Source organism: Lissotriton helveticus, chromosome 5_1 (assembly GCF_964261635.1).
Source record: "Lissotriton helveticus chromosome 5_1, aLisHel1.1, whole genome shotgun sequence".
In the NCBI taxonomy this organism is placed as follows: Eukaryota; Metazoa; Chordata; class Amphibia; order Caudata; family Salamandridae; genus Lissotriton; species Lissotriton helveticus.
In genome coordinates this window covers 1,133,904,492-1,133,927,326 of record NC_136065.1, presented here as the reverse complement: position 1 = coordinate 1,133,927,326, position 22,835 = coordinate 1,133,904,492, and positions in this window count along the sequence as shown.

The following is a 22,835-nucleotide window of genomic DNA, read 5'->3' as shown; positions in this document are numbered from 1 at the left end:
GGTAGGCAGACGAGTCACCCCATCCTGAATTCCCCTGGGTGTCTAGTTTTCAAAAATGTATAGGTTTGCTAGGTTTCCCTAGGTGCTGGCAGAGCTACGGCGCAAAAACAAAAGGTAGTCTTTTTGTCCAAAACGTGCTAGATTTCACTGGGAAATTGAGGTGCGACCATGTTGCGTTTTGCGCTGTTTCATGTCGCAGCCACTATGCCTACCCACACAAGTGAGGTACCATTTATTTCGGGAGACCTGGGGGAACGCTGGGTGGGTGGAAATTTGTTGATCCACGCAGATTCCAGAACTTACCACCACAGAAATGTGAGGAAAATGTGTTTTTTTTGTCCAATTGTTAGGTTTGCAAGGGATTCTGGGTAACAAAACCTGGGGGTAGGCAGAGAAGTCACCCCATCCTGAATTCCCCTGGGTGTCTAGTTTTCAAAAATGTATAGGTTTGCTAGGTTTCCCTAGGTGCTGGCAGAGCTAGGGCGCAAAAACAAAAGGTAGTCTTTTTGGCCAAAACGTGCTAGATTTCACTGGGAAATTGAGGTGCGATCATGTTGCGTTTTGCGCTGTTTCATGTTGCAGCCACTATGCCTACCCACGCAAGTGAGGTAACATTTTTTTCGGGAGACCTCGGGGAACGCTGGGTGGTTGGAAATTTGTTGATACACGCAGATTCTAGTACTTTCCACCACAGAAATGTGAGGAAAATGTGTTTTTTTTGTCCAATTTTTAGGTTTGCAAGGGATTCTGGGTAACAAACCTGGGGGAAGGCAGACGAGTCACCCCATCCTGAATTCCTCTGGGTGTCTACTTTTCAAAAATGTATAGGTTTGCTAGGTTTCCCTAGGTGCTGGCAGAGCTACGGCGCAAAAACAAAAGGTAGTTTTTTTGTCCAAAACTTGCTAGATTTCACTGGGAAATTGAGGTGCGACCATGTTGCGTTTTGCGCTGTTTCATGTCGCAGCCACTATGCCTACACATGCAAGCAAGGTACCATTTTTTTCAGGAGACCTGGGGAAACGCTGGGTGGATGGACATTTGTTGATCCACGCAGATTCCAGAACTTTCCACCACAGAAATGTGAGGAAAATGTGTTTTTTTTGTCAAATATTTAGGTTTGCAAGGGATTCTGGGTAACAAAACCTGGGGGTAGGCAGACGAGCCACCCCATCCTGAATTCCCCTGGGTGTCTAGTTTTCAAAAATGTATAGGTTTGCTAGGTTTCCCTAGGTGCTGGCAGAGCTACGGCGCAAAAACAAAAGGTAGTCTTTTTGTCCAAAACGTTCTAGATTTCACTGGGAAATTGAGGTGCGACCATGTTGCGTTTTGCGCTGTTTCATGTCGCAGCCACTATGCCTACCCACGCAAGTGAGGTACCATTTTTTTCGGGAGACCTGGGAGAACGCTGGGTGGGTGGAAATTTGTTGATCCACGCAGATTCCAGAACTTACCACCACAGAAATGTGAGGAAAATGTGTTTTTTTGTCCAATTTTTAGGTTTGCAAGGGATTCTGGGTAACAAAACCTGGGGGTAGGCAGAGAAGTCACCCCATCCTGAATTCCCCTGGGTGTCTAGTTTTCAAAAATGTATAGGTTTGCTAGGTTTCCCTAGGTGCTGGCAGAGCTAGGGCGCAAAAACAAAAGGTAGTCTTTTTGTCCAAAACGTGCTAGATTTCACTGGGAAATTGAGGTGCGATCATGTTGCGTTTTGCGCTGTTTCATGTTGCAGCCACTATGCCTACCCACGCAAGTGAGGTACCATTTTTTTCGGGAGACCTCGGGGAACGCTGGGTGGTTGGAAATTTGTTGATCCACGCAGATTCTAGAACTTTCCACCACAGAAATGTGAGGAAAATGTGTTTTTTTTGTCCAATTGTTAGGTTTGCAAGGGATTCTGGGTAACAAACCTGGGGGAAGGCAGACGAGTCACCCCATCCTGAATTCCTCTGGGTGTCTACTTTTCAAAAATGTATAGGTTTGCTAGGTTTCCCTAGGTGCTGGCAGAGCTACGGCGCAAAAACAAAAGGTAGTCCTTTTGTCCAAAAAGTGCTAGATTTCACTGGGAAATTGAGGTGCGACCATGTTGCGTTTTGCGCTGTTTCATGTCGCAGCCCCTATGCCTACACACGCAAGCGAGGTACCATTTTTTTCAGGAGACCTGGGGAAACGCTGGGTGGATGGACATTTGTTGATCCACGCAGATTCCAGAACTTTCCACCACAGAAATGTGAGGAAAATGTGTTTTTTTTGTCAAATATTTAGGTTTGCAAGGGATTCTGGGTAACAAAACCTGGGGGTAGGCAGACGAGCCACCCCATCCTGAATTCCCCTGGGTGTCTAGTTTTCAAAAATGTATAGGTTTGCTAGGTTTCCCTAGGTGCTGGCAGAGCTACGGCGCAAAAACAAAAGGTAGTCTTTTTGTCCAAAACGTTCTAGATTTCACTGGGAAATTGAGGTGCGACCATGTTGCGTTTTGCGCTGTTTCATGTCGCAGCCACTATGCCTACCCACGCAAGTGAGGTACCATTTTTTTCGGGAGACCTGGGAGAACGCTGGGTGGGTGGAAATTTGTTGATCCACGCAGATTCCAGAACTTACCACCACAGAAATGTGAGGAAAATGTGTTTTTTTGTCCAATTTTTAGGTTTGCAAGGGATTCTGGGTAACAAAACCTGGGGGTAGGCAGAGAAGTCACCCCATCCTGAATTCCCCTGGGTGTCTAGTTTTCAAAAATGTATAGGTTTGCTAGGTTTCCCTAGGTGCTGGCAGAGCTAGGGCGCAAAAACAAAAGGTAGTCTTTTTGTCCAAAACGTGCTAGATTTCACTGGGAAATTGAGGTGCGATCATGTTGCGTTTTGCGCTGTTTCATGTTGCAGCCACTATGCCTACCCACGCAAGTGAGGTACCATTTTTTTCGGGAGACCTCGGGGAACGCTGGGTGGTTGGAAATTTGTTGATCCACGCAGATTCTAGAACTTTCCACCACAGAAATGTGAGGAAAATGTGTTTTTTTTGTCCAATTGTTAGGTTTGCAAGGGATTCTGGGTAACAAACCTGGGGGAAGGCAGACGAGTCACCCCATCCTGAATTCCTCTGGGTGTCTACTTTTCAAAAATGTATAGGTTTGCTAGGTTTCCCTAGGTGCTGGCAGAGCTACGGCGCAAAAACAAAAGGTAGTCCTTTTGTCCAAAAAGTGCTAGATTTCACTGGGAAATTGAGGTGCGACCATGTTGCGTTTTGCGCTGTTTTATGTCGCAGCCACTATGCCTACCCATGCAAGTGAGGTACCATTTTTTTCGGGAGACCTGGGGGCACGCTGGGTGGGTGGAAATTTGTTGATCCACGCAGATTCCAGAACTTTACACCACAGAAATGTGAGGAAAATGTGTTTTTTTGTCAAATTTTTAGGTTTGCAAGGGATTCTGGGTAACAAAACCTGGGGGTAGGCAGACGAGTCACCCCATCCTGAATTCCCCTGGGTGTCTACTTTTTAAAAATGTATAGGTTTGCTAGGTTTCCCTAGGTGCTGGCAGAGCTACGGCGCAAAAACAAAAGGTAGTCTTTTTGGCCAAAACGTGCTAGATTTCACTGGGAAATTGAGGTGCGACCATGCTGCGTTTTGCGCTGTTTCATGTCACAGCCACTATGCCTACCCACGCAAGTGAGGTACCATTTTTTTCGGGAGACCTGGGGGCACGCTGGGTGGATGGACATTTGTTGATCCACGCAGATTCCAGAACTTTCCACCACAGAAATGTGAGGAAAATGTGTTTTTTTTGTCAAATATTTAGGTTTGCAAGGGATTCTGGGTAACAAAACCTGGGGGTAGGCAGACGAGCCACCCCATCCTGAATTCCCCTGGGTGTCTAGTTTTCAAAAATGTATAGGTTTGCTAGGTTTCCCTAGGTGCTGGCAGAGCTACGGCGCAAAAACAAAAGGTAGTCTTTTTGTCCAAAACGTTCTAGATTTCACTGGGAAATTGAGGTGCGACCATGTTGCGTTTTGCGCTGTTTCATGTCGCAGCCACTATGCCTACCCACGCAAGTGAGGTACCATTTTTTTCGGGAGACCTGGGAGAACGCTGGGTGGGTGGAAATTTGTTGATCCACGCAGATTCCAGAACTTACCACCACAGAAATGTGAGGAAAATGTGTTTTTTTGTCCAATTTTTAGGTTTGCAAGGGATTCTGGGTAACAAAACCTGGGGGTAGGCAGAGAAGTCACCCCATCCTGAATTCCCCTGGGTGTCTAGTTTTCAAAAATGTATAGGTTTGCTAGGTTTCCCTAGGTGCTGGCAGAGCTAGGGCGCAAAAACAAAAGGTAGTCTTTTTGTCCAAAACGTGCTAGATTTCACTGGGAAATTGAGGTGCGATCATGTTGCGTTTTGCGCTGTTTCATGTTGCAGCCACTATGCCTACCCACGCAAGTGAGGTACCATTTTTTTCGGGAGACCTCGGGGAACGCTGGGTGGTTGGAAATTTGTTGATCCACGCAGATTCTAGAACTTTCCACCACAGAAATGTGAGGAAAATGTGTTTTTTTGTCCAATTGTTAGGTTTGCAAGGGATTCTGGGTAACAAACCTGGGGGAAGGCAGACGAGTCACCCCATCCTGAATTCCTCTGGGTGTCTACTTTTCAAAAATGTATAGGTTTGCTAGGTTTCCCTAGGTGCTGGCAGAGCTACGGCGCAAAAACAAAAGGTAGTCCTTTTGTCCAAAAAGTGCTAGATTTCACTGGGAAATTGAGGTGCGACCATGTTGCGTTTTGCGCTGTTTTATGTCGCAGCCACTATGCCTACCCATGCAAGTGAGGTACCATTTTTTTCGGGAGACCTGGGGGCACGCTGGGTGGGTGGAAATTTGTTGATCCACGCAGATTCCAGAACTTTACACCACAGAAATGTGAGGAAAATGTGTTTTTTTGTCAAATTGTTAGGTTTGCAAGGGATTCTGGGTAACAAAACCTGGGGGTAGGCAGACGAGTCACCCCATCCTGAATTCCCCTGGGTGTCTACTTTTTAAAAATGTATAGGTTTGCTAGGTTTCCCTAGGTGCTGGCAGAGCTACGGCGCAAAAACAAAAGGTAGTCTTTTTGGCCAAAACGTGCTAGATTTCACTGGGAAATTGAGGTGCGACCATGCTGCGTTTTGCGCTGTTTCATGTCACAGCCACTATGCCTACCCACGCAAGTGAGGTACCATTTTTTTCGGGAGACCTGGGGGCACGCTGGGTGGGTGGAAATTTGTTGATCCACGCAGATTCCAGAACTTTCCACCACAGAAATATGAGGAAAATGTGTTTTTTTGTCAAATTTTTAGGTTTGCAAGGGATTCTGGGTAACAAAACCTGGGGGTAGGCAGACAAGTCACCCCATCCTAAATTCCCCTGGGTGTCTAGTTTTCATAAATGTATAGGTTTGCTAGGTTTCCCTAGGTGCTGGCAGAGCTACGGCGCAAAAACAAAAGGTAGTCTTTTTGGCCAAAACGTGCTAGATGTCACTGGGAAATTGAGGTGCGACCATGTTGCGTTTTGCGCTGTTTCGTGTCGCAGCCACTATCCCTACCCACGCAAGTGAGGTACCGTTTTTATCGGGAGACCTGGGGGAACGATGGGTGGGTGGAAATTTGTTGATCCACGCAGATTCCAGAACTTTCCACCACAGAAATGTGAGGAAAATGTGGTTTTTTGTCAAATTCTTAGCTTTGCAAGGGATTCTGGGTAACAAAACCTGGTGGTAGGCAGTCGAGTCACCCCATCCTGAATTCCCCTGGGTGTCTACTTTTCAAAAATATATAGGTTTGCTAGGTTTCCCTAGGTGCTGGTAGAGCTAGGGCTCAAAAACCAAAGGTAGTCTCTTTGTCCGAAGAGCGCAAGATTTCACTGGGAAATTGAGGTGCGACCAGGTTGCATTTTGCGCCGTTTCCTGTCGCAGGCACAAGGCCGACCCTCACAAGTGAGGTACCGTTTTTATCGGGAGACCTGGGGGAACGCTGGGTAGGTGGAAATCTTAGCTTTGCAGGGGATTCTGGGTAACAAAACCTGGTGGTAGGCAATCGAGTCACCCCATCCTGAATTCCCCTGGGTGTCTACTTTTCAAAAATGTATAGGTTTGCTAGGTTTCCCTAGGTGCCGGCAGAGCTAGGGTGCAAAAACTACAGGTAGGCACTTTGCCAAAAAAGGGTCAGTTTGTAACTGCAAAATTTAGGTGTGACCACGTTGCATTTTGCGCCGTTTCCTGTCGCAGGCACAAGGTCGACCCACACAAGTGAGGTACCGTTATTATCGGGAGACTTGGGGTAATTCAGATTTGTAAATCAACTGTTATTACCAATTGAGCTTTCATGCGTTTCTCCCTTTCAATGAGAGACATTGTGTAAAAAAAAAATCTTTTTGAAAAATGACCAATAACTCTCATGATAGTATGAGTATTCCCAATTTTGAAAATAAGCACTTATATACTGTTTCTGAACTCTATAATTTGTACCCAATTCAGAAATACATAGGTGTCTTTCATAGAGATTTTTCCATGTACACATTTTCCAGGACAAAGTGCTCTATACCCAGTAAATGAAAAAATACCATTGCAAGTTGCTGCTCAGTTTTTGGATCTGGGTTCGTCGGGTTCTTGGTGAAACTACAAGTCCTATATATCCCCACAACCAGGAAGGTCTAACGGATGTAACGGTATATTGTTTTCCAAGAGTTGTCAAAATTAGAAAAAGTTATAGGTGAAAAGGTTGAGACAAAAGGCTGTTTTTTTCAACAAATTTTCAATTATTCCAATATTTAACTGTTAGTTTCTATAAGGAAACCTTCATGGATTTAGACAAATGACCCCTTTCTGAATTCAGAATTTTGTCTACCTTTCGAAAATGTACAGCTGTCCAGGATGCATTATTGCTTTCAAACTTATTTCTACCATTAACTGGAAGGAGGTGGAAAGCTCTAAAAATAGCAAAAATAGGCTATGTCCCAGAGAAATGCCAAAACTGTGTGAAAAATTTCGGGTCTCTGACAAAAGACTGTCATTCCCTAAAAGCTGGGAAAATGGAGATTTCAGCCCCACAAACCCTTTTTTGATAACATTTTCAGTGAAAAACCCAGAGGCTTTCATTTGCAGCCCGTTTTTCCCATTTTTCTGAAAAAAACAAAAAAATCACTATATTTTGTTAATTTCTGGGACCCCTCCAAGGGAATCCCCAAACCCTGGGTGCCTTTAGAATCCACATGATGTTGGAAGAAAAGGACGCAAATTTGGCGTGGATACCTTATGTGGTCAGAAAGTTACAAGGGCCTAAGCGCGCACTACCCCAAAACGCCAAAAAAAGCCTTAGCACAGGAGGGAAAAAGGCCTAGCAGCGAAGGGGTTAAGAATCGTATTTACCTTAAAATATCTGTGTAGTCTCTTAAGGTCGAGGGAGCCACCATTTCCTGTAAATAGTAGGCAGGTACCCTGGGAAGGGCGAAATAGAAAAAAAGGTGCTTCTCCATTTTAAATATATAATCCCCCTATTTTTGTGTCACTAATTCAAGAAAAGAGAGGGTTTATCACTTACCCTGTTCTTCTAGGAGTAGGCCAAGTACACAGCACGTGGCTGGATGCTTTGATGATCAAACCATAGTTGGGTTTTTTTTATAACTTGGTGGGCGCGTTTTTCATCGAATACGCCTTTTTCGAGAACCGATTTAATAAATTATCAGGCTCTAGAAAAAAGGTTTAAAAATTCAGAATTAATGCTGATTATTCTATTTCGAGGGAAGTACTTTAAATAGTTTGTCCCTAACTGTATCTTATCTGATAGCTATCTTACCCCTGATGTAGACTACTCAAGACTAAAGCGGCATGTTTCGCTCAGCTACATGTTTTGGCTCACTCACAAACGGTACGTCCCGAGTGTCTAGATCGAGTATTCTAGCTCAGAAATTTTACTATCCCCATTCCATTATTAGCGATCTTGTTATTTGCAGCTTTTTAACATTAGAAATGTACTTCTTCAGAGATTTTAAAGGCGCATAAGGCCTTTATTTACACTATCTCCTATTCTCTAGCACGTTCTCGTGTTGCTATTCTAGGCATGGTGTATACTGCTCTATGATTAAACATATCGCCCAATGCTGGACTCTTAACGTCGTTTTGTTCATGTAATTGCACTATCTTAGACTATATAAAATAAGGGTTCGTGGGGTAAGCAGCTCTAATCTAATGCTTCCTCCAACACCCACTTACCGTTTGTCAGTCCGTCGGCATCCCTGCTCCACTCGTGCCTTTTCGTTTGGGAATTGTTAACGGGTTCATTTCGGGATGTTTTTATACATGAAAAGCGCGGTTACACACCGGCTAATTAGCACTAATTACCGCATCATTTCCTGTGCGTCGGAAGATGTTAAGAACTACTCGAGTAGTTTCATTAGCACCCACAACATAATTATCTACAGGGATTACTTATTGTAGATGTCTAAGGCCAAATGATACCTGCCTTAATTTGTAACAGAGAATGTACTTGTTTTATTCCAATGCCACTTTTTGTTAAATTTCAATACTATGGGTTTTGCTGGTTGCCTAGTCCCTATTGTGATTGGTCATATGATCCATGCCAAATCACGGACTACTCTGGTAGTTCTATCATATGATATCGCGAGTAAGTCGAATTCATTCGTACTTCTCTTTATTATCAAGCTATACATATATATAATTGTCCACGAATTTAAAACCGTATTCAAGCTGTATAGAACTTCAACTACACGGATAGCTTGTCGTCAGCACAGCACGTTATCTGCCGGGGTGTAGGTATAATCCCCTGTTATCAATCTGCATAGGTCACGTGGTATAAGTCCAATCCCGGACTACAAGAGTAGTTATTAAGATATTCTCGCGAGAATTCGCGAAGGAATAGGACACGGATGCTCGTTCTAAATGCCTTACATCCCTGCCTATCTTATTTGTATGAGATAAGAAAAAATAAAGGAAAACACATTAGTAGGTGTGAAAATAACCTCTTGTTAATAGTCAATACCAGGGGTGCAAATTACAAATTTTATGAATCATATCAACTTGATCCTGACCGTATTTTAAAACTTCAAAAATTGCCCCCAGATTATTTTTCTTTACTAAGATATTTCTCATGAGGCTATTTATCAGACAATCCCTTTGTCGTATTATGCAAAATATAAAACCATATTATATGAGTTTCTCTAGTGTCCTGTGTGTGTTTAGTATTAACTATCCTATCCACCCTAATGCTATCAGACCTAGTGCGTCTGTGTTTTATGTACTCATGTTTTATTACTTTTGAAGTAGCAGGACTTACCATTGATGGTCGTATGGGCCTGATCTGTTTTAAAGAATGTGTTCCCAATCTTCTTTAGTGTTTAAACCTTTCTTTACAGTATTAAACTGTGACATAAAGAATTGTTCTAGTTTTTTGCGTTTAAGGTCCATATCACCCCCTCTGGCATTCATCTGGATTATTTCTAGCCCACACCATGTTAAGTCATTAACTAAATGGTGGGCTTCCTGCCAGTGTTCAGTAAGAGGTGCACCCTTTTTCATCGTGCGAATCGCCGATTTGTGCTCATTGATTCGCACGCGAATTTCACGAGAGGTTTCGCCCACATATGCCATGTCACATGGGCATTTAATTAAATATATTGCGTTTTTAGACCTGCTGTTCATGAAAGACTTAACTTTATGTTTAGTATTGTTATGATCAAGACACTCTCCTTTAATGGCCTGCGAACAATTAGAGCAATTGCCACATGGAAACGTGCCAGTGGGTAATGGGGCATTGTTGATACTCATTTGTGGTTTAGACTCTAATTCTTCATAGGTGTGCACCAGACTATTTCTTATTGTCTGGTTTCGTCTGAATGCAAACATTGGTTTGGGTAGCTTTTTTTTCTTTTTATTTGTGACTAAGTGCCAGTTCCTATTCACTATATTTTTAATTTTAGTGCTAATTGAGCTATAGTTGGTTACGAAAATAAGTGGTTTCTCTTGTTGGGGTTCCTCCTGTTTTTTCTGGAATAGGTTGTCCCTATTAAAATACTTTGCTGTTTTGTAAGCATGTTTTACCATGCGTTTAGGGTAACCTCTGTTAGTGAACTTTTCCATTAATATTTTCGTGTGTTTCTCAAAATCTCTCATCTGTGTGCAGTTTCGCTTGAGTCTTAAAAACTGTCCAAAAGGAATATTATCCCTCTGACAGGGTGGGTGGTGGCTCTTGTAATGCAACATAGTGTTGCGGTCTGTTTTCTTTGTGAAGAGCTCTACTTGCAACTTACCTTCCTCATGTTTAATAATTATGTCAAGGAACTCGCACTGATTCCTATCATAATTTGAAGTGAATCTAAGATTAACATCACCCAAATTCAACCATAAAATAAATTTGTTCAATAACTCTACGGGTCCGGTCCAAATAAAAAAAACATCATCAATGTATCGTGACCATTCCGATATATTTTCATAAAAGGAGCCATTGGATTAAATATGTGGGTGTCCTCAAATTTCGCTACATATAAACCGGCTAAACTGGGAGCACAGGTTGCTCCCATGCTCGTACCTTTTACTTGTTTAAAATAATCTTTATTAAACATAAATATGTTATTTTTCAAAACTAAGGTGACACAATCTATAATATAAATTTCTTGTGGGTACAGATCTCTATCCCTATTTTGTAAAAGAGTTTCTACCATTTCTATTGTACTGTCCTGTGGTATGTTAGTGTAAAGCGCCTCGATATCGAGGGTCACTAAGAGTTGGGTCTCACAGTAATACTTCAAGCCTTCAACTTTTTGGATAATGTCTGCAGTGTCTTTGACATAAGCCTTCTGAGTGATGACATGAGGTTGCAGAAAGATGTCCGCATATTTGCTTAGAGGCTCTGTCAACAACCCAATACTTGAGACTATAGGCCTCATGGGAGGATTGGTGAGATTTTTGTGCACTTTGGGTAGACCATACAGTGCTGGGACTATAGGATTATTGTTGTAGAGGAATCTATACTCGTCATTACAAATAACCTCATCCTCCTTGGCTAAATCTAACATCCTTTTAACCATATCTTTTAACTGTAGCCAGTCCTCTCTTCTCACTTTTTGGTAGTGGTCCTCATTAGCTAATAGTGAATACATTTTTTCATTATATTGTTCTGTGGACATAATCACTATACTGCCGCCTTTGTCCGCAGGCTTAATAGTTAATGTGTGGCAATTCTGAAGTTTCCTGAGGGCCTCTTTTTCTTCCAATTTAAGGATTGAAATTGGTCCCATTTTTTTGGTCCAAGAGATCGGAGATCCCTTTTTCCACCACTCTCTCAAATGCTTCAGTGTCTTTATTTATTTGGCCAATTTGTGGGGTCCAAGTGGATTTTGGTTTTAGGCCTGATTTGTTATTAGAGGGTATCCTATCTTTATCTTCAAAAAAGGTTTGCAATCTAACCTTTCGGAAAAAAGCTTGGAGATCTCTTTCTAAGTTAAATCTATCTATTGGGCCTGCAACAGCAAAACCTAGGCCTTTTTCCAAGAATCTAATCTCAATTTCCGTGAGAGTTGTGTCAGATAGATTTATCACTGGGGCCTTGTCTACATGTCCCAGGTTTTCTGACTCCTGGTTTGATACCTGTGATTGAAATGAGGTTGAGGGATATAATTGCCTCTCCCCCTGCTCCTCCCTCGTGGTTGTCCGAAGCTTTGTCGCTGTTCTAAAAAACCATAGTAGAATGGGTAGTGACGCAAACAAGTTGATCTTTTGCGGGCAGGACTTTTGGTGTCAACAGGGCATCGCGGTCGTAAAAGTGTGCTCTTTTATACGAACTTCTCACGAGCCTGTGTGGATATCCACGTTCTAGGAACTTTCTTCTCATAATTGCAGCCTGCCTGTCATAATCAATGAGATTAGTGCAATTTCTACGTACCCTGAGAAATTGGGAAAAGGGAATACTTTCCCGCTGACTCTTTTGCTTTGCCTTATATCTGTAGGTTCGTCGTAAAGAAATGAAAAAAAGATAACAGAGGGGAAAAGGGTTTTACGTGACGGAAAGCGTCCTTCGATTCCATTTGGTTGCATATCAAGCAGCTGTAGGAATCCTTTCTTTTATTGATAGGTATGTAATTCTATGGTTACTAGGGTAGCTACACTGTGTCCTCTAGATAGATTGCTAGATTGGATTTAATACAGGCACTGATGGTTACCGTTTTTCCTCTCACCTAGGAAAACTGTAAATTACGCACATAGCGGAATGTTGAATGCTTGTCCTGGAAACAGGCATTGATTTACCATACTATTGATGGTCGAACTATGGTTTTTATGTCTTAGGTGAGTATATTGTACGACATGATATAATGGACCTGACAGTTAGTACATTAAGGAATACAGCACTTATATTACCATCTAGTTTTTTATAGGACCAATGGAATTGTAACACAGTGTCTGCTTACCCTCCTTAGAATGGCATTCTGGAAAATATATGATCCTTGGGTATCCCTGAAATCTAGAATATTATCTTTTCGTATCACTATGGATCCATATATGTTAAACATTAATATTAGCTTATTATTAGCTAATGAGATCATTGTGATTCCCCTTTTTCTTGAATAGATATAGCAACTGCTCAAATATATATATATATAAGCTTTGTAACTTGCTCAATGAATACTATATGTTATAGTTTGCAGGGAGGTTTTGAATTATGTATATTTTTATTAATTGCCAAATAATGAAACGGTTTGTAATGTGTGTATAACTATGTTGTTTTTATAAATAATCAAACGTTTATATATTTTTCTTATGTTGATTTAATTATATATTTCAGAAATATATGTGTGGCTCCTGATGAAGGCGTTGGTTCAAACGCCGAAACGCGCGTCGAAGATATTATTGATTGCCCTTGTGGTTGTAATAATTTACATTAACCTTGAGAAAATATTGAGTGTCATTTTTTTCTTCAATTGGTTATTTTTACTTATATGATTTATTTTTAGTATTGTATTAACTTGTGTATTAGGAAAATAATTATTTTTCATAAATTGTGTACATTTGTAATATGTTTTTATAAGGAATATCATTAAAAAGATTCTAAATTTTAATAATTATGTAGTTTCGTTGTTTGGTATCTGTTTCCTCCCTGGGTTGTTATTATTGATGAGATATTATACACACTGTTTATTTCCCTGTCCCATGAATTATCGAATTTGAACAGGGGGTCCTTGTTGTTTACATTTTATGTCAAAGACACCTCAGACATTATCCAAAAAGTTGAAGGCTTGAAGTATAACTGTGAGACCCAACTCTTAGTGACCCTCGATATCGAGGCGCTTTACACTAACATACCACAGGACAGCACAATAGAAAGGATAGAAACTCTTTTACATAATAGTGAAAGAGATCTGTACCCACAAGAAATTTTTATTATAGATTGTGTCACCTTAGTTTTGAAAAATAACATATTTATGTTTAATAAAGATTATTTTAAGCAAGTAAAAGGTACGAGCATGGGTGCAACCTGTGCTCCCAGTTTAGCCGGTTTATATGTAGCGAAATTTGAGGACACCCACATATTTAATCCAATGGCTCCTTTTTATGAAAATATATCGGAATGGTCACGATACATTGATGATGTTTTTTATATTTGGAGCGGACCCGTTGAGTTATTGAACAAATTTATTTTATGGTTGAATTTGGGTGATGTTAATCTTAGATTCACTTCAAAAAATGATAGGAATCAGTGCGAGTTCCTTGACATGATTATTAAACATGAGGAAGGTAAGTTGCAGGTAGAGCTCTTCACAAAGAAAACAGACCGCACCACTATGTTGCATTACAAGAGCCACCACCCACCCTGTCAGAGGGATAATATTCCTTTTGGACAGTTTTTAAGACTCAAGCGAAACTGCACACAGATGAGAGATTTTGAGAAACACACGAAAATATTAATGGAAAAGTTCACTAACAGAGGTTACCCTAAACGCATGGTAAAACATGCTTACAAAACAGCAAAGTATTTTAATAGGGACAACCTATTCCAGAAAAAACAGGAGGAACCCCAACAAGAGAAACCACTTATTTTCGTAACCAACTATAGCTCAATTAGCACTAAAGTTAAAAATATAGTGAATAGGAACTGGCACTTAGTCACAAATAAAAAGAAAGAAAAGCTACCCAAACCAATGTTTGCGTTCAGACGAAACCAGACAATAAGAAATAGTCTGGTGCACACCTATAAAGAATTAGAGTCTAAACCACAAATGAGTATCAACAATGCCCCATTACCCACTGGCACGTTTCCATGTGGCAATTGCTCTAATTGTTCGCAGGCCATTAAAGGAGAGTGTCTTGACCATAACAATACTAAACATAAAGTTAAGTCTTTCATGAACTGCAGGTCTAAAAACGCAATGTATTTAATTAAATGCCCATGTAACATGGCATATGTGGGCGAAACCTCTTGTGAAATTTGTGTGCGAATCAATGAGCACAAATCGGCGATTCGCACGATGAAAAAGGGCGCACCTCTTACTGAACACTGGCAGGAAGCCCACCATTTAGTTATTGACTTAACATGGTGTGGGCTAGAAATATTCCAGATGAATGCCAGAGGGGGTGATATGGACCTTAAACGCAAAAAACAAGAACAATTCTTTATGTCACGGTTTAATACTGTAAAGAAAGGTTTAAACACTAAAGAAGATTGGGAACGCATTCTTTAAAACAGATCAGGCCCATACGACCATCAATGGTAAGCCCCGCTACTTCAAAAGTAATAAAACATGAGTACATAAAACACAGACGCACTAGGTCTGATAGCATTAGGGTGGATAGGATAGTTAATACTAAACACACACAGGACACTAGAGAAACTCATATAATATGGTTTTATATTTTGCATAATACGACAAAGGGATTGTCTGATAAATAGCCTCATAAGAAATATCTTAGTAAAGAAAAATAATCTGGGGGCAATTTTTGAAGTTTTAAAATACGGTCAGGATCAAGTTGATATGATTCATAAAATTTGTAATTTGCACCCCCGGTATTGACTATTAACAAGAGGTTATTTTCACACCTACTAATGTGTTTTCCTTTATTTTTTCTTATCTCATACAAATAAGATAGGCAGGGATGTAAGGCATTTAGAACGAGCATCCGTGTCCTATTCCTTCGCGAATTCTCGCGAGAATATCTTAAGAACTACTCTTGTAGTCCAGGATTGGACTTATACCACGTGACCTATGCCGATTGATAACAGGGGATTATACCTACACCCCGGCAGATAACGTGCTGTGCTGACGACAAGCTATCCGTGTAGTTGAAGTTCTATACAGCTTGAATATGGTTTTAAATTTGTGGACAATTATATATATGTATAGCTTGATAATAAAGAGAAGTACGAATGAATTTGACTTTCTCGCGATATCATATGATAGAACTACCAGAGTAGTCCGTGATTTGGCATGGATCATATGACCAATCACAATAGGGACTAGGCAACCAGCGAAACCCATAGTATTGAAATTGAACAAAAAGTGGCATTGGAATAAAACAAGTACATTCTCTGTTACAAATTAAGGCAGGTATCATTTGGCCTTAGACATCTACAATAAGTAATCCCTGTAGATAATTATGTTGTGGGTGCTAATGAAACTACTCGAGTAGTTCTTAACATCTTCCGACGCACAGGAAATGATGCGGTAATTAGTGCTAATTAGCCGGTGTGTAACCGCGCTTTTCATGTATAAAAACATCCCGAAATGAACCCGTTAACAATTCCCAAACGAAAAGGCACGAGTGGAGCAGGGAGGCCGACGGACTGACAAATGGTAAGTGGGTGTTGGAGGAAGCATTAGATTAGGGCTGCTTACCCCACAAACCCTTTTTTTATATAGTCTAAGATAGTGCAATTACATGAACAAAACGACGTTAAGAGTCCAGTATTGGGCGATATGTTTAATCATAGAGCAGTATACACCATGCCTAGAATAGCAACACGAGAACGTGCTAGAGAATAGGAGATAGTGTAAATAATGGCCTTATGCGCCTTTAAAATCTCTGAAGAAGTACGTTTCTAATGTTAAAAAGCTGCAAATAACAAGATCGCTAATAATGGAATGGGGATAGTAAAATTTCTGAGCTAGAATACTCGATCTAGAAACTCGGGACGTACTGTTTGTTTGTGAGCTAAAACATGTAGCTGAGCGAAACATGCCGCTTTAGTCTTGAGTAGTCGACATCAGGGGTAAGATAGCTATCAGATAAGATACAGTTAGGGACAAACTATTTAAAGTACTTCCTTCGAAATAGAATAATCAGCATTAATTCAGATTTTTTAAACCTCTTTTCTAGAGCCTGATAATTTATTAAATCGGTTCTCGAAAAAGGCGTATTCGATGAAAAACACGCCCACCAAGTTATAAAGAAAACCCGCCTATGGTTTGATCATCAAAGCATCCAGCCACGTGCTGTGTACTTGGCCTACTCCTAGAAGAACAGGGTAAGTGATAAACCCTCTCTTTTCTTGAATTAGTGTCACAAAAATAGGGGGATTATATATTTAAAATTGAGCAGCCCCTTTTTTTCTATTTCGCGCTTCCCACGGTACCTGCCTACTATTTACAGGAAACGGTGGCTCCCTCGACCTTAAGAGACTACACAGATAATTTAAGGTAAATACGATTCTTAAATAGCGATGTAGAATCAGTCACTCAGTTAAGGCACTGCCTCAATTGTTAATACTATACAATTTTTTGAATTTAGAACTGTGCACTATTTATTTGTGCCCAACTATCCAGTGAATTTGCACCATTCCATAAGAAGGTGATACATATGACTCAGGAAGTATCCTCTAATTGAACATCGAGGAATTTATATAATCTTTTTGCTCCGTAAGGTAAGCACTATTACTTTTATCCACCGTGTAATTTGCAGAGAAATCCAGAATAGAAGTATTTCACAGTTATATTCTCACCCCCTGTACTCGAACCCAAACCCACCTTACCACATGTTTAATAAATGAAAAAAAGGAATAAATTGTGCCCCGAATGTTTAGATATTGGTTGAACTGTATTGTTTCAAAGAAAATGTAACTGACGTATTTTTTTAAAAAAATGAATAAATTTGCAAATGTGTCTAATTGCATGTTTCTCTTTCACGAGAACCTTGTCCTGATGAAGGTGCTATCATGAAACCGAAACGCTGCATCGACAACTTTGTATAAATTTTAATTGTTCTTCATGTGTACCGACACATTTTTAAATGTATTAAATGGCACTGTATTTTTGTAGGAATGTATTATTTTATCGAATAAATTGTACAAATTTCTAAATATCATTTTAATTGTTCTGATCTCATTTTTCCTTTTATTGTGATTTATTGGACACGTTGTTATGTCACTATTGGGTTTGTGAGTTCTTATTTTGTACACTTTTTCCAAATTTTGGGTTAGATAGGGACCTTTCTTACATTTCTATCCCCTTAACAGCCCACACCATCTTCAAAACCAGCTGCATCATTTACAAAGCCAGCACACCAGCTTATCTTGCAGACAAGCTTGCCATCTCTAGAGGCTCTAGGCACACCCGCAGCAATGACACCAACAGACCGCAGACTAAGAAATGTAAAAACACAAGACAAACTGCCTTTTCCATCTATGTACCTAGGATCAGGACTTCCCCCACACTGCCCCAATTCAGGTAGGAGTTCAAGATTTACCTCTTTCAAGAACACTACATCACAATGCATTAACAGGTCATAACTCAGCTTCCTCTCTTGCCACTCACTGACTTTAATCTTGCCTTTGACCATGTTCAGTGCGCCGCTGCCATGTAGCTAGGTTCACGATATTGAATTATCTTATTTTTGGGAAGATTTGTCAAACACCGCCAAAATTATAGGTAAATCAAATAATGCTTTCCCTATGGAAACAAATCCTAACTATAACTACATAGCGACGACTGTTACTGAGAAAATATATATATGTATATATATATATATATATATATATATATATATATATATATATATATATATATTCACTGAAAAAACCATAGGTTATAGACCATATATAATTAGGAATTAGCATTTACAAAACCTTATTTTACTCACACAAAACCATTGAAATTCGCATATATAGTTAGTTGCACTAACTATATATCGCGCACCCGCAATCCACTGCTGATCATGTCACATATTACATCATTCATGACATGGTCAGTGACATCACTGATGACATCACTGATGACATCTCAAATGACATCACTGATGACATCACTGATGACATCTCAAATGACATCACTGATGATATCACTGATGACATCTCAAATGACATCACTGATGACATCACTGATGACATCACTGATGACATCACTGATGACATCTCAAATGACATCACTGATGACATCACTGATGACATCTAAAAGGACATCACTGATGACATCACTGATGACATCTCATTTGACATTACTGATCACATCACTGATGACATCATTCATGTGATAATACGATGAACCTCTTCAGACTCTAATATAACCTTAGATACACTCAGTGTAAACAGACACTCACAGACTGTCACTCATCCGTGGAGTTACTCACACACCTAGTCAGTCATGCAAAGAATCAATCACATCTCCATTTCCTCAACTATACAGTTATACACACCTTACTTATTCAAACATATACTAACACATATTTACTCTCTTATACAATCCCTGATACAAGTTCACAATGATCCATACAGCCACTCACACATTCACTGGCTCTTATGCACAGTTATTTATATATGTCAACTCTCACATGTACTGTGTTTTACATATGTACTTACTTTGACATGTAGCACTGAGATATCCATTCACTCACCAATACATTCATGCACACAGTCAACCGCCCATACAGCTGTTTCCACATGCACTTTTGAACCCATACATCTATGCACAGAGTCATACACCTCCCAGCCACCCACACACACACTCAGTCTCCCATACAAATACTTGGGCAACCAATCAATAACCCATATAGTTACTCATATAGCTACTGATCAACACATGCAGCAGTTTACAGAACAACAGACATAATGATGCACAAATTAAGACAGTTTAGTCACTAACCCATGCACTCAGTGAGACACATTTAATCACTCACTCATACAGTCAGTCATGCACCTACTAAATCCTTCATCCAGACTTATACATCCACTCATTCTTCAATATGTAAGACATATTTTAACTTTACAGAAACATACAGTCACTGGATGTTGTCATCAGTGATGTCATCAGTGATGTCATTTGAGATGTCATCAGTGATGTCATCAGTGATGTCACTGACCATGTCATGAATGATGTAATATGTGACATGATCAGCAGTGGATTGCGGGTGCGCGATATATAGTTAGTGCAACTAACTATATATGCGAATTTCAATGGTTTTGTGTGAGTAAAATAAGGTTTTGTAAATGCTAATTCCTAACTATATATGGTCTATAACCTATGCTTTTTTCAGTGAATTTTCAAGGTTTTGTAAATGCTAATTCCTAACTATATATGGTCTATAACCTATGGTTTTTTCAGTGAATTTCAATGGATTTTTAATAGCAAATATCAAAAGCTGTAAAATGTATTCTTCTTTTAAAGGAAAAATATATTTTATATGTATTTAATATAATTTTTTATGTATATACATTTTTTGAGGGAACTAATTTATCAACTATCATGTTGAAGAAGAGTGTGGGGAAAAAAAACAAAGAGGAGGACTAAGAGGAAAGAACAATCAGTTCAAAAATACAATTGCTTTAAAGCATGAAGTGCTTTTCCACACATTTACATTTAAATAACCCATATTAGAACATACAAAATATCTACAGAGGAGACGGTGTACATTGAATTTTAGACTCTTCATTGGTACCTACATGTTGGTACTTACATCACCCACACAACACAACAGCTCTATTCAGAGCTACCCTACCTCAAAGCACTCTAAAATATTATTTTAATATTTCCCTTGGTTTTCCCCTTTTTACGCTTTCCGGAACGCTACCCGGTGCGCGGACCGGGCACTAACCGTGCGAAAATTTGAAAAAATATGTTTTTTTTTACATATATGGGCCTCCTCAGCCACCCTCAGAAAACCTAGGGGGTCAGGATATGTCTCCCGTGCCCCCTTATACCCATTCCCAACATTGTTTATCCTCCATCTTGTGACTAAATTCGTCCGAAACACAAGATGGCGGACTCCCGTTACGCTACCGGTGAGCTACCCGGTTCGCGTACCGGGTAGCGCTTCCACCGCGAAAAATCGAAAAAAAAATATTTTATTTTTTTGCCCCGCGGGGCCCTTTAATAGCCCCCAAATCAATCCTAGGGGGTCAGGAGGGGTCTACCTTGCCCCCTTTCATTCATTTCCCCCTTCGTTTATTTCCACCTCTTGTCTCTCGATCCTACCGAGAGACAAGATGGCGGCCGCTCCGGACTGTTTAGAATGTTGACAGTCACCGGAGAGCCAATCCGCTTCTCCTCGCGAAGTTCCGTTACGCGTCTGGTACGCGAACCGGGGCGCTAACCGGGACGCTGTCACATATATATATATTTTTTTGAACGTTAATTTCTCAAAATCCACTGGAGCACATATCTTGAGACCTAGCAAAGGCACATCGGGCAAACAGTCTCTACAATTTTGCCAAGTTTCATGGAAATCCATTCAGCCGTTCGAGCTAAAAGTGAGTCCAACCGCCCTATGGAAAACTCAATGTTAAAAACACGTTTTGGGACCCCCCTTTTTTCTCGGCCCCCGCTTGACGAAACCCCCCCAAACTTTCAGGGGACGCTCAGAAACAAAATGTGCCATTTTCCTGAAAATTTCAGCCAATTCCGTCCATCAACGCCAAAGTTATTCAACATAGAATTTTCAGAAATCCCTATTCAAAAAAATCCTAACTATATATACCTACTGGCGACCTCCAGTAGGTAATATATATATATATATATATATATATATATATCAAAGCTCCAAGACACCAAACGTGAGTCACTCTTCAGGGCGGGTGCCGTAATGCGGTGGTTCTTGAAGCCCGGCTGGGCATCTTTCTGGAAATTGGAGCATTGATATATATATATATATATAACATTTCTATGGCAAAATGAAACCCCTCATTTTGTTCCTTTTCAAATTAAATGTATTAAGTGTTACCATTTTATTCCAATCAAGATGACTTCAGGTGTGCCATACTTTTGTCATAAGTGACTGTTAGCGTTCTAGTTGTTCTTTAGAACACTCTGGGTCATTCTGTCATTGGGCTATAGTTGGGTTACATCTGGCTGATATTTGGGCTACATTTGGGCTTTTTTGTCTCTGGTGGCCATCTTGGGAGACTGCATATCAGAATTTTTTTAATGAAATATAAGAGGATTTGAGAAGTCACTCAAAATGTGCCCTAATTTTCTTTCTTCAGCACTAATCATAATTTCTATGGCAAAATGTACCCCCTCATTTTGTTCCTTTGCAAATTAAATGTTATAAGTGTTAACACTTTATTCCAATCAAGATGACTTCAGGTGTGCCATACTTTTGTAAGTAAGACTGTTAGCGCTCTAGTTGTTCTTTAGAACACTCTGGGACATTCTGTCACTGGGCTATAGTTGGGCTACATCTGGCTGATATTTGGGCTACATTTGTTTTTTTTGTCTCTGGTGGCCATCTTTGGGCTACATTGGGCTACATTGGGCTACATTTGGGCTCTAACATATATATGGCCCAATGTAGCCCAATATATATTTTTCAAAGTAAATTTTCGTAAAAACCACTGGAGCATATATCTTGAGACATAGCAAAGGCACATCAGGCTACCAGTCCCTACAATTTTGCCACGTTTTGTGGAAATCCATTCAGACGTTCGAGCTAAAAGTGAGTCCAACCGCCCTATGGAAAACTCAATGTTAAAAACACGTTTTGGGACCCCCCCTTTTTTCTCGGCCCCCGCTTGACGAAACCCCCCCAAACTTTCAGGGGACGCTCAGAAACGAAATGTGCCATTTTCCTGAAAATGTCAGCCAATTCCGTCCATCAACGCCAAAGTTATTCAACATAGAATTTTCAGAAATCCCTATTCAAAAAAATCCTAACTATATATACCTACTGGCGACCGCCAGTAGATAATATATATATATATATATATATATATATATATATATATATATATATATATATATATATATATATATATATAACATTTCTATGGCAAAATGAAACCCCTCATTTTGTTCCTTTTCAAATTAAATGTATTAAGTGTTACCACTTTATTCCAATCAAGATGACTTCAGGTGTGCCATACTTTTGTCATAAGTAAGACTGTTAGCGTTCTAGTTGTTCTTTAGAACACTCTGGGACATTCTGTCATTGGGCTATAGTTGGGCTACATCTGGCTGATATTTGGGCTACATTTGGGCTCTTTTGTCTCTGGTGGCCATCTTGGGAGACTGCATATCAGAATTTTTTTAATGAAATATAAGAGGATTTGAGAAGTCACTCAAAATGTGCCCTAATTTTCTTTCTTCAGCACTAATCATAATTTCTATGGCAAAATGTACCCCCTCATTTTGTTCCTTTGCAAATTAAATGTTTTAAGTGTTAACACTTTATTCCAATCAAGATGACTTCAGGTGTGCCATACTTTTGTCATAAGTAAGACTGTTAGCGCTCTAGTTGTTCTTTAGAACACTCTGGGACATTCTGTCACTGGGCTATAGTTGGGCTACATCTGGCTGATATTTGGGCTACATTTGTTTTTTTTGTCTCTGGTGGCCATCTTTGGGCTACATTGGGCTACATTGGGCTACATTTGGGCTCTAACATATATATG